The sequence below is a fragment of the Canis aureus genome, chromosome 4 (assembly GCF_053574225.1).
Source record: "Canis aureus isolate CA01 chromosome 4, VMU_Caureus_v.1.0, whole genome shotgun sequence".
Taxonomy (NCBI): domain Eukaryota; kingdom Metazoa; phylum Chordata; class Mammalia; order Carnivora; family Canidae; genus Canis; species Canis aureus.
In genome coordinates, this window is record NC_135614.1 from 43,781,498 (window position 1) to 43,799,448 (window position 17,951).

Below are 17,951 nucleotides of genomic sequence, written 5' to 3' on the forward strand. Positions count from 1 at the left end.
TTTTAGGAAATCAATTTGACTCCTCAAATGAATGTTTAGATATCCTCTTGTCAGTAGAAGTTCCCTGGCTGCTATAGGTACTCCAACATATTCTCACTTTGTTCAAGTCTGTAAAGGGCAAAAGAGCCAAATTGCAGCAGTGGTGAGCACAGAACACGGGGATGATTGGGAACTACTCAGTGTGGTTTTGCTGGCCATTTTGCTGGCCACCTTCTGGGCACCCTCTACCACAGCATATGATATGGTGCATTTGTCCAAGCTCTACCCATACTTCTCTGTTTTAGTTTGATTCTAGATATCACACAAGCCCATATGCAGGGCCTGATGAGTGAGCTGTGTTACTTTGGAAGGAGTTCACTTCTCTGTGACTGCTCCAACATGCTTTGTCCTGGGAAGCCTGAAGCTATTTATGTTTAGAACTCAATTTTAAATTATTCTTGCAGAAGGGAGGACCCAGAGGTTGTGAAGGGACAGCTTTCAGAGCTTTTTAGTTCAGTCCTCAAATTATTTGAAAAGTTTAAATCAGTTGCTGACAATTAAAAGTTGGGATTTTTAACACCAAATTCTGACTTCTTTCAAAAAATCATTGGCTCTAATAATACTGGACCTGGATATCATTTGACAATGAGGGTTGCTACTGAGCAGCAACTGTCCCCTTGATGGTACTTTTATCCCTGCCAGCCTGCTTCACTCACCTAAGTTACTCTGAATGCGAGTGGGTTTGCAACACTTACTAATCTCACTGTAGAAAATAATAATAATAATGGTATCTCATTTCACTGAACACTCTCAACTGCCTCATCTAGTTCTCCCCACAGCCCAATGACAGGGCTGTGATGAGGATCTCTGTTTTGTAAATGAGTAACTTAGGTTCAGTTAGAGAGTTTCAGTGGCTTGCTCAGGGTCACTCAGTTGAAGAGTAGAAAAGCAGGAATTCTAACTTAAGTCTCCCTGGTTCCAGAAGCCAATTCCTTCTCTATAGCTGAACTGCTTTGTTTGGGGGGAACAGTCACAAAGGTGCCCCTAGACCTCTGTGCAGACAGTCCCACATGGAGATGGATCTTTGTTAGGAGTGATGTGGGGGGTGATTAACTCAAAATTATCTCCATAAAATGTTACTGAAGGGAATTCCAGTGTGGCTAATACAGTTAATGCTCAGTGATATGTGATCACCCACGGTGTCTGTGTCAGACTGTCACTGCCCCTTTAAAGGATGGGGAGTCTTCCTAATTGACTGAGGAGCCCTTGATAGGGGGAGGAGTCCATTGGGAGGCCTCCTTGTGACTGAGAAAGGATGAACTGAGGGGACTCCTGAGGTTGCCTGCATTCTACAGGTCATGATCCCTGCAGGCCCCTCCCCCTGCCCCACCCCTACATGTTCTCTTCCTGCCCATCTGCATACCTCCCTGCAATGCCAGTTAAGGAGAAGCTACCCAGGGAATGAGACCTTCCAAATGTGTTTGAATGTGTTGGTAAAAATCCCATACACAGGTAGCTGATATAGAGGAAATAAGCAGCTCTTTAAAAAATGAAACACATCTCAGCTACTTGGCAAGCCCAATGTAAAAGGGAGGAGGGACAGCTTCCATTAAGCCTCAGAGGGAAAACCCTCCTCAGAGCCAAACAAAACCACTTCCTGGGGCTCAGATCACCAGGCCTCTTGCCAAAGACTCCATCAACACAACACTTTAACCCAAGAAATGTACAAAGGATCCAGACTGCCCCAGAAAATGTGTTACCTTCCCCTCCCTTCAAACACATGGGAAGCATTTTCCTCTTTTTTTTTTTTTTTTTTGTAAGATTTATTTTATTTGAGAGAGGGAGAGAACATGAGCAGGAGGGGCAGAGGGAGAGAGAGAGAATCTCAAGCAGGCTCTGTGCTCAGTGCAGAGCCCAACATGGGGCTTGATCCCACAACCTTGAGATCGCGACCTCAGCTGAAACCAAGTGCCACCCAGGTGTCCCCCATGGGAAGCTTTTTACTGTCCTCAGAGTAAAGCCTAAACTCCCTGATTTAGGTGATATAACTCCCACTGACCTTTTTTCAGACTTACCTGTGGTCTCATGCCTGCCCTACGCACCTTCTACCCTCTGATTCCTCCAAGAACTCCCTCCTAGTTCCATACTCAGAGACCTTTGTGTCTAGTGTTTCGCAAAATATTTCCCCTCCCCACATGCCCCACTGGCTCCCACCCCCAAACCTTTCACCCAGTTAAGTCCTTTTTATTTTCCATGTTCACACCTTCCTTTGAAGAGATTTCCTTTACCATGGCCTCTCACACCAGCCTCCCACAAAAATGTGTCATGGATGCATGCTACTCCTGTGGACTCCTATAGAATGTGACTTCCTTATAGTGGGTGGTTATCACATTGCATTTAAATTAACCCCTTTCTTTTATTTTTTTTTCATTTTTTAAATTAAATTCTACTTTGTTAACATACAGTGCAATATTGGTTTCTGGAGTAGAATTCAGTGACTCATAACTTATATACAAAACCCGGTGCTCATCACAAGTGCCCTCTTTAATATCCATCACCCATCTAACCCATCCCCCACCCTCTCTTCCATCAACCCTGTTTGTTCTCTATCATTAAGAGTCTCTTGTGGCTTATTTTTCTCTCTCTCTTTTTTTTTTCTCCCCTCCCTATGTTCATCTGTTTTATGTCTTAAACTCCACATATGAATGAGATCATTGGGTATTTGTCTTTCTCTGACTGACTTATTTCACTTAGCATAATACACTGAAGCTCCATCCACATTGTTGGAAATGCAAGGTTTCATTGGAATATTACTCAGCCATTAAAACACTTCTGATCAAAGGTGCTTGGAAAGGATTTGAAGAAGGAATATATACATAAGCCCAAACAGCCCTTTATAGAGGGCTCTCTACTCTATAAAACACCCAGCACCACATTGGAAACCCTAGTTCCCAAGTGGCCCCCTGTCCAACCAACTTTTCTCAGAATGACCACAAAAGTCATTTTAAAACACAAATGCAGTCCCATCTCTCTCTCTCTGTCTCTGCATGTCTCCCTCTCTCTCCCTTTCTTCCTCCCCAAATACACACAACTTAAAACCCTTGAAATCATCTTGTTTTCTGAATCAACCAAAAGATACAACATGACCTTCAGGACCAACATTATTGCCCCCATTTTTCTCTTTAGGGGCACTATTGGCCTGCTCCCTGGGCTCCAGCTAGAGTGGCTTTATTAAAAAAAAAAAAATAGAGTGGCTTTATTTAGCTGTTTCAGAGGACAAGCACCTCTTGCCTCAAGGCTGGTATGAACAGTACTCTTTTGCCTGGAGCACTCTCTTTCCATAACTATCCCTTGGTAATCCCTGGGGAATGCCCACCATCCCTCCTGAACTTAAATGTCTCTTCTTCAGAAAGTACCTCCCTTACCCCTGATGGAAATTCGGCCTCCTATTATTCTCTCATAGTACCCCCTTTTTTTTTTCTCACAACACTTAGCATAGTTTATAATTAGGTATTCATAATTAACTTATCTTATCATTCTGTGTATCAAAGGCAAGTATAATTGCTAATCAAAGCTTCTAATTAGTAACAGTGGACCAAGGAGACAATATTCTTGAGATAACTATAGCCAAAACAGAGAAACCTGACATTTAAGTTTATTTCATAGATGTATACTTTACATAAGCTCCAGAAGATCTGTTTGACCTACTGAATCCTTCATGCTTCCTGTTAACCAGTCTTCTCCTGACATTTGCCACTTGTCCTTGCCCTACTATAGTAACCAAGTTCAGATGAAAGAACAACTTTCAATTCCCTGTCTAGATTAGGCCCACCCTCAAATCTTCTGCTTCCTCTTCTTCACATACTTGAATTCCTATTCATCCTTAAAGGCATGGCTCAGGTGTCCCAACCACTGGGAAAAATCTCCTGATTACAGCAACAGGTTAGGCACCCTGAAGGTGGATTTCCATAGTATCTTAAACTTGTTTAGAGCTTGCCTCCTATCATACTGTCTGTAACTTGCCCATTTCAAGTTAGACTTGAGAACTTAAAAGGACTCCTGATGCCCAACATAACATTTGACACATAGGCACATAGAGGGTGCTTTGTAGAAGTATACTGGAAGAGAGAAGAGAGAGAAGGAAAAAGGGAGGAAGGAGGGGAAGAAGGGAGAGAAAAAGAAAGGAAAGGAAAAGAGAGTTTATTATTGCTAGGGCTGAAAAACAAAAAACATTCTGTGAGAATCGCATGAACTTAATAGAAAGAGATGACATAAATTCAAAATATTGAATACCAATTAGTATATGATTAGGGAAGAGATACCTGTTAGCATTAATTAGTGCTATAAAGTTCAAATATTTTTTTCTGGGAAACCTAATTTTAAAAAGTGAGGAATAAAAACTCCTAGAGTTTAAAAAAAACCCACAATTTGAACATTAGGGAGACCCATTTGTTACACAGTCTTCATGCATCAACAAGGAGTGGCAAGGAACATTGTGAGCCTCACCTTTGACAGCAATATCTTCCCAGAACAAAATGTGATATGCGGAGAGGTCTATTTCCAGGATACTAATATCAAACAAAGCAATCTAAGCCAAGAGCCTTCCCAGACCTGCTCCAATCATGAGTCTCCAAGTGGCTCTGCACAGCCCAGGACAAAAATTCATATTCTCCTTGCTATCCTCAGATGCACTTGAGCAGGCTCATTTCTGACACACACAGAGACTGCAATCATTGATTTTGGTGATGACTTGGCATCATACTTCTAGGTAGGTAGTAGGCAGGATCTCCCTCAACGGTCCCATTACAGCTGCCTCTGAATGGAGAAAGCTAGTACTGGCCCCATTTACAGACAGTGAAAAAGAAGGCTCAAGGCAGGGCGCCAGGCACTCCGAGGATTGAAAGCCCTTGCTCTACCTAATAAGCCATACTCTCTGCACATCCTTGAGGATAGGAGAGGCCATTATTCACTTTGATTTAGTTCAGTTCAACAGTCACTTTGTCATCATCATTTTCATTGATGACATTTATTGAGCTTGTACTAAGTGCCTGGCACTATGTCTCATTATCTCTTTTAATTCACACACATCAGCTACTTGAGATAGGTCTCATTTACTTGCCATTTTGCATTTTAATATTAGGAAAACAAGTGCTACTACTGAAACTACCATCCTACCACCTTTTGTTTCTTCCCATTAGCCTCTATGATTGCTGAAGTTTTCCATATGGTCATCTGACTTGCTGCTTTATATAACTATAGGGATTGGCAAACATCTGGTCCACAACTTGTTTGCGTAAATAAGGTTTATTGGAATACCACTGTGCTCATTTACTTATGTATTATTATCTATGGGTGCTTTCATGCTACAACAGCAGAGCTAAGTATTTGTAACAGAGACCACATGGCATTGAAAGCTGCAAATATTTACTATCTGACCCTTGATAGAAATAGTTTGCTAGCCCCTGATTCACTAAAGCAGCCACTATGCTAAAAGCTTAACTTTTATTTTTTCACTTAACTTATACTAAAATTGTGTGTGTGTGTGTGTGTGTGTGTGTGTGTGTGTGTGTGTAGGGGGTGCTCAGATCAATTCTATTTTACAATAAGGAAACTGAGTCTCAAAAAGCACAGAACTAGTAGATAATAGAGCCACAGTTCAAACCCAGGCAGTCAGGCTCTAGAACCCATGCTCCTAACCATAAACTACAGATATCTACTATGGGGCAAGCTCTCCATTGGAACATCTTATATAATGCTGAACAATATATGGCACTGCCCAGAGGAAGGAGAGGACAGCAGCCCAAAGGAAGGAGAGGACAAAGTACCTTGATGGAGGCAAGCTGGGTTGGGGCTGTGAGAGCCTGGAGGATACACACTTGATTGTTCTGATTACAGCTGGGACACACGGAAGAGGTTGGCAGAAGGTAATATAGTCACTTCTGATTAAGAGAATGTTGCCCTAAATGTACCAGCAATTGCTTGGCCAATTGATTTTCTAATAGTCTTTATCTTAAATAGTAATTTTAAAAAGTGATTTGGTAGCCAGGCAACTCTTTGATTTCTAAGTGAGTAGCTTTGTAGGGAATGGTTTTTGTTAGTTATTAATCCACATTCAAAGGAAACAAGCTCATCTCTCTTTTTGAGAGTCTGTTCCCATCTTACATAAATTTGGAGAATATAAAGGTGGTCTGGGGTTCAGGAGTCATCTCTATGCTCCCTGATAGTACAGTGAGTCTTCTTACATGGCCCTGAAGGGTGGCCACGTAGACAACATTGGCATAGACAGGGACCTCATGGGATACTTCACTGCATTGTTGGGTTACTTGGGTGTGGGTGAATTTATGTCTTTAGCTGAAACTCAGTTTGCATTCTTGACGTATTCCACCATGGAGTTCTGGTTCTGTTTTCAGAAACACCGCGGAATAATGCTACTCCCCACTTGATGCAGTAGTGAAGTCATCAAAGAGAACATCATGTTTCCCCCAACCATTTCCCTTTTTTAGGTTAAAGGGCTCACATTCCTTCAACTATTTTTACTGTGATACTTTTCAAAGCTCACCATAATTCTTTTTTCTCTTGGATTTGAGGCCTTAAATTTTAGATTTTCAAAAAATTTCATAGTGAATATTCTTATGATAAGTTTTTCTTAGAGCTGAAGTCTCTAGTGATGAAATTATATACTTCCTAGCACTAAGTAATGATAATGACATGCCTCATTGGATTTCCCTTTCTGCCATGGCTTACTAGGAAGCTCACAGCAAAGTCTATGTTTGATTTTTCTCCTCTTTCTTAATTTTATTTTTTGCCTCCTATCTCCTGTCAATGATTATTGCTTTTGGTTTTATTGTATCTATTTTTTATGTAAAGTTTTTCATACATCTACTTCTATTTTATCAATCAATTCCCTCACCTACTATATGCCCCAGCTTTGTTGGTTCTCACACTTTGATAATCATGATGATGGTGGCGCCAATAATAATGATACTAGTAATGGTAAAAGGAGCCAACATTTATTAAGTGCCTCTGGCCAGACAGGCACTTTTCTGAATGCTTTACAAATATGACTTCATTGGAATCTTACAGTCACCCTATGAAGTAATATTATTAGCCACATATTCTAGATGGGGAAACTAAAGCACAGAGAGGTTAAGTAATTTACCCTACATTATAGATTCAGAAAATAGCAGAGCTGGTTTGAAACCCAGACAGTCCATATTCAAAATGTATGTCCTTGTCCACTGTGCTATACTAAATAAATGATCAGACCACTTCAAGCCATTCCACATCATCTCTGGGACCAAAAAGTTCTAGATTTCATCCTTAGGAATACTGAGGAATTGCTCACAATTGCCCCCAGCAGCACTGGTTTCTGGCTCCTTCATTATCTGCCTGCATGCTCTGAATACTCCTCCCCATCCTGTGCCCCTGTCCAGCAAGCCAGACTCAAATACAGCATTGGAATACAGAGAGACAGCTCCAGGCATTGGCCCAGCTAGGGATCATGGAGGGTGGCCAGGCTCTGGCTTGAGACCATATCATTTTTATAAAGGTCCATGTCCAGGCAAGACAAGGGCGAGGTGGGACAGTCAGGGAACAATGCGTAGGCCAGAAAGCAGAAAAGGAAGATAGGAAGCCAAGAGGTCTGCTGGCTGATCCTTACTATACCTATTATGTGCCAGATACTTAATTACATGAGCCAGTTATTCTTCTCATTCTGAAAGGAGGAAATTGAGTTCAAAGAGATTAGGTGACTTGTTCTAGGTCATTCAGCGGTATAGGTATAAACATGGGGATAACTTTGTAGGAAAAAGTTCTCACCAAGTAAGTATAAGTATTTCATTCCAAAAGATGGAATGTCATCCCTACTACTAGTGGCTGTGGTTAGAGTTGGGAATATGGAGGGAGGAAAAGACCCCCTGTGGCTGGAGTCTGGGGAATGCAAGGTGCACTGGGAGATTCCAGGAGTGTGGATCCTACTCGCAGCACAAGAAGTCTGCTTATCTCCAGGGTAGGTGGTGTGGGGAGGGACTTGGCTGAGTGCAGATGACAAAGAGTGAGGAGCCTCTGAACCCTCAGGAAAGGGATGCATGTATCCAGCTCAGTGCCTTTCTCCATTTTCTACCCTAGAGGGTGACAAAGGGTAGGGGGCTGCGTTGAGTGTAGGCTGGACTGCTGCCAGAAGGTAATGCCTGGCTCTCTGTGTGTATGTCCTTATCCTTGCAAGAAGGAAGAAGGGAAGGAAAGAGGAAAGAAAGGAATAAAAAGAAAGAAGAAAGAAGGAGGAGGAGAGAAGATATTGAAACATGAGCTTTTATGGTTTTATGATTTGCCCGATTATCAGTGTGTCACAAGAAGTCTTTATTCTTAGGCAAACGCCATGGGCCCATCAAGTGAGAGGCAATGAAAGATGTCCTCACTGGCCTGTGATTTGCATAGGAGGCAGAGGGACTTCACAACTAGCACTGGCAGAGAGCATATGGGGGCCCAGAAAGGGATACTGGCTCCAGCAATAGTCTGAGATCCTTGTAAGAGAGCACCAGGAAGGAATCAGGAGGAAACGGACAACAAAAAGCCAAAGAGAATTTCTTGGTCCCTTGAGAAAAACCAGTCTCACAAAGAAAAACAACAAAACGAGAGGAGATATTTGATAGCATTTTCCCCTTAAACCTCATTTTTTTAAAATTAATTCCACCCTAATGCTACTTGAGATTTGCCACAGCCCCCAGTGGGAACTTTCAAGTTCTAGAATTTTGTCCTATCTCTGTGTGATCTGAGGCCCAATGCATAGTGGTAATCATGGTAAGAATAAGAACAATGGTGGCCATTGCTTATTGAGCACCTACTAGGTGCCACATGTGATATTGCCTGGGTACACCATTTGCTCATCTCAGAAATGAAGAGTGAGTTCTTAATAGCTCTGGAGTCCTCTGCTTCTGCAACTGCTGGCTGCCACTGAGCTCTCTGTTCATCTGTGATTAGATCAAACCATAAACTCCCCCCTTTCCCTTCTCCTTGTTAAAATTCTGCAGTGTAGGCAAGGATCCAGAAGTGGAAAAGCCTTCATTGCAGCTGTCTGCCAATGCTTTGCAGTACCACAGCGGATGGAGCACTGCAGAGTCCAGAGCTTGACAAATGTCCCTGGTGGGTGTGTGATGCATGTGTATGTCAGAGGTGGGGGTCTCTGGCAAGCCCAGGCTATAGGCTGCTTCTACTGGCTCTCACTCAAGGCAGCTCTCATGGTCACTCAGTTCCTTCCAGGCCCCACGGAAGATCCCTGAGTTAATAAAGGTTTGAGGTCCTTGGGTACTGCCACACCACACTCACCTTGGTCAAATCTTCCTCTTTCCTTCTACCATTTCCTCATCTACAAAATGGAAGCAATAATCCCTGGTCTTGGCAGAACTTATTGTGAGGCCAAAATTATCTGGTAAATCTAAAAACACTTTGAAAAACATTAGCATTGCTACTAAAGAATGTGGAAGGGTCACTGGAGCCATTCTTATTTTAGTGTAAGTACAAGCATTTTAATCAACCAAATATGCCCAATGGGTTTACACAGGAACATAGATCTTTTTGGAATGGGAAGACTTTTCCAATTTATTCATAACAGCTGTAGATAATCTACAGGATGAGATTACCAAATGTAATCTCAGACTAAATAAGAGGGAAACAGAGTTCCCCTGTGCCACAAAACCAAAGAAGGTGGTACTAATGGGGAAGGAATCTCCTGCCTTCCACTGCCACTGGATCCCTCCTCTGTATTGAAATAGGAAGCATGTAAGTCTCAACATTGAAAAAGAACCTAGAAGTGACTTGAGCCAACTCTACCTTATGAATGAATATGTTTATAGGAATGCAAATCACTGGTCTATTTGTTGGCTCTTCTGGCTTTGAGCTGATAGAGAAGGTGGGGGGTGGGGGGAGGCAAAACCACTCAACCCTGCACTCCCACTCCTATCTGACACATAGAGTTATTTCTCTAATGATAAGTCCGAAAGGGTCCAGATTCTCCTATATGTCTTAGCAGACAGTTTTCCCAGTGTCTGGTCCAAGAAAGAATAAATCAAATTCTTTAAAGTCAAAAGAGGATAGCCTAAAAGGTGGTAAGAAAATGTCCCCAGTGATAGAGAGAAATAAAAATGCAGTGAGAGATATCAGAAAAACCTTCTGGAAATGCTGAGTAAAATATAGAGAGGTATCAGACCATTGCTCTTTCCTCTTTGAGAAAAAGCTGGACAAACCAGCCAGTACTTGCATCTGATGGCAGTAAAATTTCACCCTAGAGAAGGGAAACTGGACATGACCTTTCAGAAGTGGCAGTAGAAGCACCTAGTGCCTCTAGCCAAGGCACATGTGGACCAAAGAACTATCCCTGCAAGGACAGATACCCCAAGGTTTGTAAACGAGGCAATTCCAAGAGACACTGAGTTTCCACTCTTGACAGTGAAAGTGAACAGCCATAGGAATGAATCACTGACCCACAGGCACTTACTAAAGGTGCAGAAGAGAAGAAGGCAAGAGAAGGGGCTGTGAGGAAGAAAATAAAGGGAGAAGGGGACAAGGATGAGGAGGGAGAAGTGCGATATAAAAGAGGGCAAGAGAGGTGGCAGGGCAAAGAGAGTTGGGGGTGAAGATGGGGAGATAAATGAGGAGAGAAGACCAGAAATAAACAGGAAAGGAGATGGAGGGCAGACAGAACGAGGGAATAAAAAGAGGAGAAGGAACAGAGGAGGAATTTGTAACATTTCACAGTGTTTGTTATGTTCACTATACTTTCCTCTATGTTGTTTTATATGCCTAAAACATTTTACAGTTTTTTAAAGGAAGAGGAGAAAGAAGAAAGTGAATAAGAATGAAGAGGAGGTAGAGGGAGATGGCAATACTATCTTCCCTGTTCTCTTTGACAAATGCAATCAGAGGTTGGAGTGGCACAAAATAATAGCATTGGTGGCTTCTCCATCCATGTGAGAGGTCTTTGGGAGCATGAAGTTGGTTTTTATCTACTAGGTTTGGTTGCAATGAGGCACTTGAACCTGAACCAGATGGAAGCCCTGGTCCCTCTACATCCTCACTGCTGCACTGGAAGATCAGAGCCTCCAGATTTGGCACCCAGTTCCATTTCTGCTTCAACTCAATATGTCACTTAAACAGTTCAACACATGTTCCCTGAGCTCCTGCTCTGTGCCAGCAGCCATGCTGAGGGCTGGGATGCAAACCAATGACCCCTTTCTTCTTGAAGAGTTTATGGGTAGAGGAGAACTGCTCAGAGCCTCAGTTTCCCCAGCTGCAGAATGAGGGGGTTTGCTTCAGCTGTTTTCAACATGGGCTTGCTTGAAGCACTAAGATTTCCAGGTGTGGCTCAGAGTTACTGGAGGAGCACTGCATCCTCCCTTTTCTGGAACAGTTTAGTTTTATTCTGTCTCAAATATCAGGATTAGTCTTAAGCTTGGACTTAGGAGAAACATGATTTCACCACTAAAGAAGATCCAAAAACCATTCAAATGATATGGTCCCCAAGGTCTAAAGTTTTAAAGTTCTTTGATCTATTTCTAAGGTTGAATGATTCCTTAAAGTTAATAATAAGAACCCATTTGTTCATTCACTCAACAAATGCTTATTGGGGTTCTCAATAAATAGGGACAAAGACAGACAATCAACAAATAAATAAAAGAGCTAATAAAATAGGACACTGGCCACAGAGGACATGAAGGATGGAGAAGAGATTAGGGACGGCTTCCCAGAGGGGACATTCTTGGAGCTGAGGCATCATCAGTGAGAGACCAGCCTTGGAAAGATCTGAGAGAAGCCTAGTCCAGACACAATAACTAGCCAGCGCAAAAACCAGAGGATGAAAATGAATCCTTCTTGTGCAGGACTGGGGGATCCAGATTGAAAGTAAAGGTAAAAGTGGTATGATATGAGGTGGAGTCAGGAAGGTAGGCAAAACCAGGTAATGTAGGTTCTTGCAGATTTTGTAAAGTTTGGACCTTATTCTAAATTCAGTACGATGTTTCTGGGGAGTTTCAAAGAAGGCTCTGATGTGATTTGATTAAATTTTATAAAAATCATTGGCTGCTGTGTGGCAGATGGATGGTAAAGGGGGCAAAAATGGAGACGTCTCTTTGGTGGTACAAATGATAGACAATGGAGATGCAGGTATAGATAGCAGAAATTGTGAGAAAAGGTCAAATGTGGCACATTGACCTTTGAGAAAAGGCCAGAACTTTGAGAAAAAGATTTCATGATCACTATATATCCAATACCTTTCTAGACTCCAAATATATGAGTTTTTATCTTAACCTCGCCTTTTGGTGTCTAATTCTGCCCCCAAGTACACCTATACTTAGTAATCCCAGAAGGCAAAAAGAAAGCCAATTCCCTTTGGTTTCTTGACCATTTGGGGAAAGTGTAGACTCAGAGAGACACAAAAAATTTACCAGCTCTCTGCTCCTTATTGAGAAGGCTGCTGGGGTAATTTTCAATTGGAGAGACAAACAATGGCTTGGACCACAAACATTAATTCTTTAATCTCAGATGGGTATGCAGTAATGCTTTAATAGATCTGGCCAAGCAGTAAACTAAATTTAAGTGGAAGGGAATCTAAACTTTGATGTGAAGAACCACAAGATCTAGTGGTGAGTGATCAATAATTATTTTTGAAGTATCTCCCAAAAAACTTGGCACTGTGCCTCATACTTTGCAGAATATAAAAGAAGTATAAGACATATTCCTTCCTTTTATGAATGTACCCTTTAGCTGGGGGAAAATAACCAACACATAAAATAGATACCTGGTCAGCCAAATGGAGTGGGAGGAGGGAGCCTGGGGCTCTCCACTAGAGCCCCAAGCTGGCATCAAGGGAGAGGGGTTCCAGTTCCACCTCTGTGACTTAGAACAAGTCATCTAATTCTTCTGGAACTGATTCCTCTTCTTTAAAACAAGGGTAATGCTTCCAAGCCTTCCTAGTAGGGATTACATGAGATTTGAAAATGCTTTGTAAGTGGTAAAGTGTGATATAAATAGTAAGGGTTATTATTACTGACTCTAAGTACAGGAGGCGAAGGGAGATGGCAACATGTCAGCAACTAAAGCCTTTTCTGAAAAACAAAAATCTAATCAAGCACCTCCTGCTCAAAAACCACCAATGACTCCCTGTTGCCTAAAGTAGGGGTTGGCAAACTATGCCCCGCCCCTCAGGCCAAATCTGTTCCATCGCCTATTTTATAAATGAAGTTTTACTGGAATATAGTCACAGCCATTGTGGGCGTATTGTCTCTGACTGCTTTCCTGCCATAATGGCAGAATTGAACAGTTGCAACAGAGATTGTACAGCCAGGAAAGCTGAAAACATTTACTATCTGGCCTTTTGGAGAAAAAAAAGTAAAACAAACACAACAAAAAATACTGCTGACTCCCGGCCTACAGGATAAAGTCAAACCCTATTTAAAATGTAAAGTCCTTTGACATTTGAAGCAGGATTTGAATATATATAAAAGGAACCAAAAATCTTCCTCCAAGTCATCTCCAGCTCTGTACACCATTTTGTACCACTTCCAAGGGACTCATTCCATATGAGATGGCATTATCAGGTACCACCTTAGTGCTCCAATGGGGATCAAGCATTACTTTTTTTTTATAATCTCAACAATGTTTGTCATAACCCCCAGGTCATAATGTGTTCTCAATAAAGTTTAACCAAATTCAATCTGAGTCATAAATAGAGAAAATATAGTACACTAAAGGACAGACAGTTCATTTGTCCCAGAGACCTACTCATGCTATATCATTGATAATATATCATTAAAAAGGAAAGCAATTTGTAAGTGAATTAATCAATTTGCTCTTGATTAATTAGTTGCACAAACATTTATTCCATGACAACAATTCCATGCCATAGAAGCTAAGGCAAATTATGTAAATGGGATTATATTCATTGTTTTGATAAGAAGTAATTGCATGTTCTGTTAAGCTGGAGGTAAGCATCAGGGGTTCAAAGTGGACTATGACCACCTTCTGCTCTCAAGGAGTCTGCAGTCTAGTTGGGGAAGCTGAGGGTCAGCAGATAATCACTGCACAGGGAGACAACTGCAATGCCAAAGTGGTACAGAAAGCATGGAGGTGGCAAGGAGATGGGCAGGATTCCTGGGAATGCTACATTTCCTCATTGTACATTTCCTCCTGTATATTTACCTATAGCTTACTCTCCTGAGGAAAAGTCAGTAAGCTAACACCCACTGACATGTATCCCATAGGCTCCAGTTAGGAAGTATCTGATGAGCTAACATTGCCTGTGCTGACCATTTTATATAAATAATCTCATTTAATCCTCACAACAATTCTGTGTGGTTTAACAAAGGCCATGTCACTTATTCCAGGTTAAGTTAGAAAATGGAAGATCTAGCCCAACTCAAACATCAGCTAAAGCCTAGGTACTTAACCCTTTACTGTACTCTAATTATATGATAGAGAAGAGGACCAGGTGTCTACTCTAGAGAAAGTCTAAAGTTTCTGGTCTACAGAGGTAATACTAAATGTTTCTATACTACTAGATGGACACATATTTCATGATAACTATCCAACGTAGGCCAAAGGCATGGCTGGAACATAAACAGTATGTGTTCAATAAGTCAATAATCAAGGGAGGAGAGAATATAGTGTTGTAATGATGAGCAGCAATCCCTAGCCATTAGGCGTGCACCAGACTACTACAGTTATCTCTGGGGAGTGATTCTGGACTCTGGACAAGATATTAATTAAGCCCTAACCACCGAAATCCAGAGAACTCCCTATCAATTAATGGTCAGCTGGGAGCCTGTGAGACCTGAGGCCTACAGAGGGTCATTCCCTTTAGCCAGGTGTATTCTCTAGGACATATCAGTACAAAGATCATGATGAGCATTGGAGGCAGAATAATTGGAATTTAACTATGCATTTTTTAAAAGTGGAGATTTTTATATTTGCTAAGCTTCCTAGGTTATGTCTAGGACACAATAGTTTCTACTTTGACTTGATTATTCAAATTGTCACTTTCAACTTTTCATTCCAAATATAGTATAAACCAATAAACATATGGAAAAATGCCCAATCTTAAATAAATTCCATAATGAGAATAGTGAGATACAATTCTTTCCCATTTTATTGGAAATGACAAAAAAAAAAAAATCATCTGAAATTGACCAAACACAGTGATAAATAGGCTTTAGTAAAAAGGACTTCTGATGCAGTAATGGTAGGATTGCATGCTAATAGAACTTTCTGGAAAGAAAAGTAATATCACTAAAATGTAAAATCGATGGGCACTTTGACCCTCTAATTCTTGTTCTAGGAATTTATTCCACAGGAAAAAATCCAAGGTTCATATACTTTAAAAATGTTATTTACAACATTATTTAAAATGAACTATTTTGAAACAGCCTAAATGTTAAATAGTCACAAAAAATACTACTTAAATAGGTCATGGTTAACCAGATAACTGGACAACACAGTCCTATTAGCTTACCAGAAAAAAAAAAAAAGCTTTCTGTAAACCTGCAGGTATATGCAATATGTACACAATATGTATGCAATGAATGTGCAGATGTTACCAGCAAGTTGCCTACAATGAACTTTACCAAACTGGTGGTGCAGAGTGGTTCTGTCTGGGTCATAGGATTTCAGGTGATGTTTTTTCTTCCTTTTTTGATTATCTACATTATTTGAATCTTTAAAAATGGAAAACCAACTGTTTTTAAAGATCAACAATAAACATCTCAAGGTTACATAAATTTTCTGTAGAAAAAGCAGGGATAAACCAGAATAATGGCCAAATTTCAGAAGGAAAATGTGGAAGGATTTTGAAACCTGCCTGACACCTTTACACAAGAAGATCAGTCCTTCCCCAGTTCTGGAGAAGGCAGGAAATGCCAGTGGTTAGGAGCCAGTGCTCCAGGGTCAGTCCTTGGGTTCAAATATCAGCACTATCATTTGCCAGGTGAGTAACATGGCAAATTACCTAACCTCATGTGCCTCAGTGTCCTCATTTATAAAATGGGGGACAGGTAGCACCTGCCTCTATGATTGTCATAAGGATTAAAGACTAAAGTAAAAGAAAAACACCTGCACGATGCCTGGCACATAATCAATGTTCACTAAACACTAGCTGTTTTGAAAACCAGCTTTAGACAATTGTAGCCTAAGTGAGTTAAGTTATCCAGAAAAGCATTAATGAATAGTTAAGGAGACAGAAGAGGTAGTGGACAATTAAGCAAAGAAATCCACAAAAGTAGACATACAAATATCAAGGCTCTGCAGCACAAACATTAAATATATGAGCTGGTCTAGCACAGGTGTATATGAGGGATCATATTTAGAAGGCCATTTTAAGGATTAAATATCAAGTTCTAACACAGTGCATGGTTATAGTAAATTTTAAATATGTATTTGCTACCATTAATAACAATAATTATTATCAACTATGAGATTAAGTAGTGAGCTCCCTGTTACTACAGGTAATCAGGTAGGCTTACTTGCTGCATGAAGAGGATGATGCAGAGAGGAGGACTTAGTTATAGAATGAGGGGATGGACTACTGGATTTTTCCAGACCTAAAAATGCTGTAGTCAATTGAAACATGAAACTGGTTGTAAAGGTAGTGTTCAGGATTGTCATGAACCCATCACGAGCAGGGCTATCTCCCTAGAGAGCTATGGGTTGTTGCAGCTCTTAGAAGCCAGCCCTGCTTTCCAGACAGGTGAGGCAAATGTGAGATGGTTACCCCAAACTCTGTCCATTCTCTGTCCCAAGAGTGGCTCTACCCACCTTGGAAAAGTTTCCAGAATCCACAAGGGAATCTGGCTGCAGATGAGGATAACAGTATTAAGAGCAATAACGAACCCATACTGACCACTTACTGTATGCTGAGCTTTGTACAAATATCAGAGATTTGCATAAATATCTCACTTGACTTCTCCCATCAAACCCATGTATCTGTGAGCATCTATGCTATGAGCATCACCTGCATTTAACAGATGAAAAAAAGATGAGGCTCAGAGAGGATAAGTATTACCCCAAAACCCGTAACCAGGAAGGGACAGGGATCTCAACTCAGGACTAACATACATCCAGAATGTGAGGAGTAATTATAGGGCTTCATGACAACTTGATAACTCATAAGCATTACAGATGGATCCTATTCCCTTTCAGACCTGCCACTCAACTGCCCCAGCCTCATAGGCTTAGTTGGTCTTTCTCAAGGAAGCTGGGAGCTAAGAAAGCCGAATCTGCCATGGGCATTTCTAATAACTCCTGGCCGACACCACAGACATAATACTCTCTCCAAGATAATCCAAATATTTAGCACTTTTATTTTCCTTTAAAATCCTTTGGTCAACCCAGGTGGCTTTCAAACTTGCCTCATCTGATGCTGTGAGAATCACTGGACTTAGAGAAAACAGGTTTTTCTTTTGCCATGGCAAGTCTGGGGGACAGTCCCCTGCACCTCTCCAGACCTGTACAGGTCTTCAAAGTCTGTTCTCAGAGCACTGATATAACCTGCCCCACAGAGTGGGCAGATCCCAAGGGGACAAAGTCAAAACGTCATGGGGAAGAACACAGGCTCTTGGGTTCACAGCTCCTTCACTGAGTATTTACCCTCTCTGAACCTCAGTTTCCTCATCAGTCCAATAGGGATTTCAATATTCATAGATATGTTGTAAGGATTAGTGAGATAATGCAATGTTGGAAAGGCAGTGGGTTGTAGAGGTTAAGAGCACAGACTGTGTCAGTTCAGACACTGGCTCTATCATTAGTTGTGTCTCCTTGGGAAAGTTACTTAACCTTTCTGGGCCTCAGCTTCAGCTGTAAAACAGGGATAACGATAGTGTTCACCTCTTTAGGGTAGGGAATGAGAGAGTTACAGCTTAGGAAATGCCTAGAACAGCACCTGGCACTTAGTAAACGTGAGCTGTTATGATTAACGCATGTAAAGGCCTCAG

General features: G+C 41.3%; 2 protein-coding genes across 2 annotated transcripts in view; one reads left to right on the plus strand and one right to left on the minus strand.

Annotated features, from left to right (window-relative positions):
• Positions 1–17,951, minus strand: part of DOCK2 (dedicator of cytokinesis 2) — a 397,956-nt gene that overhangs the window by 166,311 nt on the left and 213,694 nt on the right. The window lies entirely within an intron of this gene.
• INSYN2B (inhibitory synaptic factor family member 2B) overlaps positions 1–17,951 on the plus strand; it is a 115,768-nt gene that overhangs the window by 74,620 nt on the left and 23,197 nt on the right. The gene's annotated exons all lie outside the window — the stretch shown is intronic.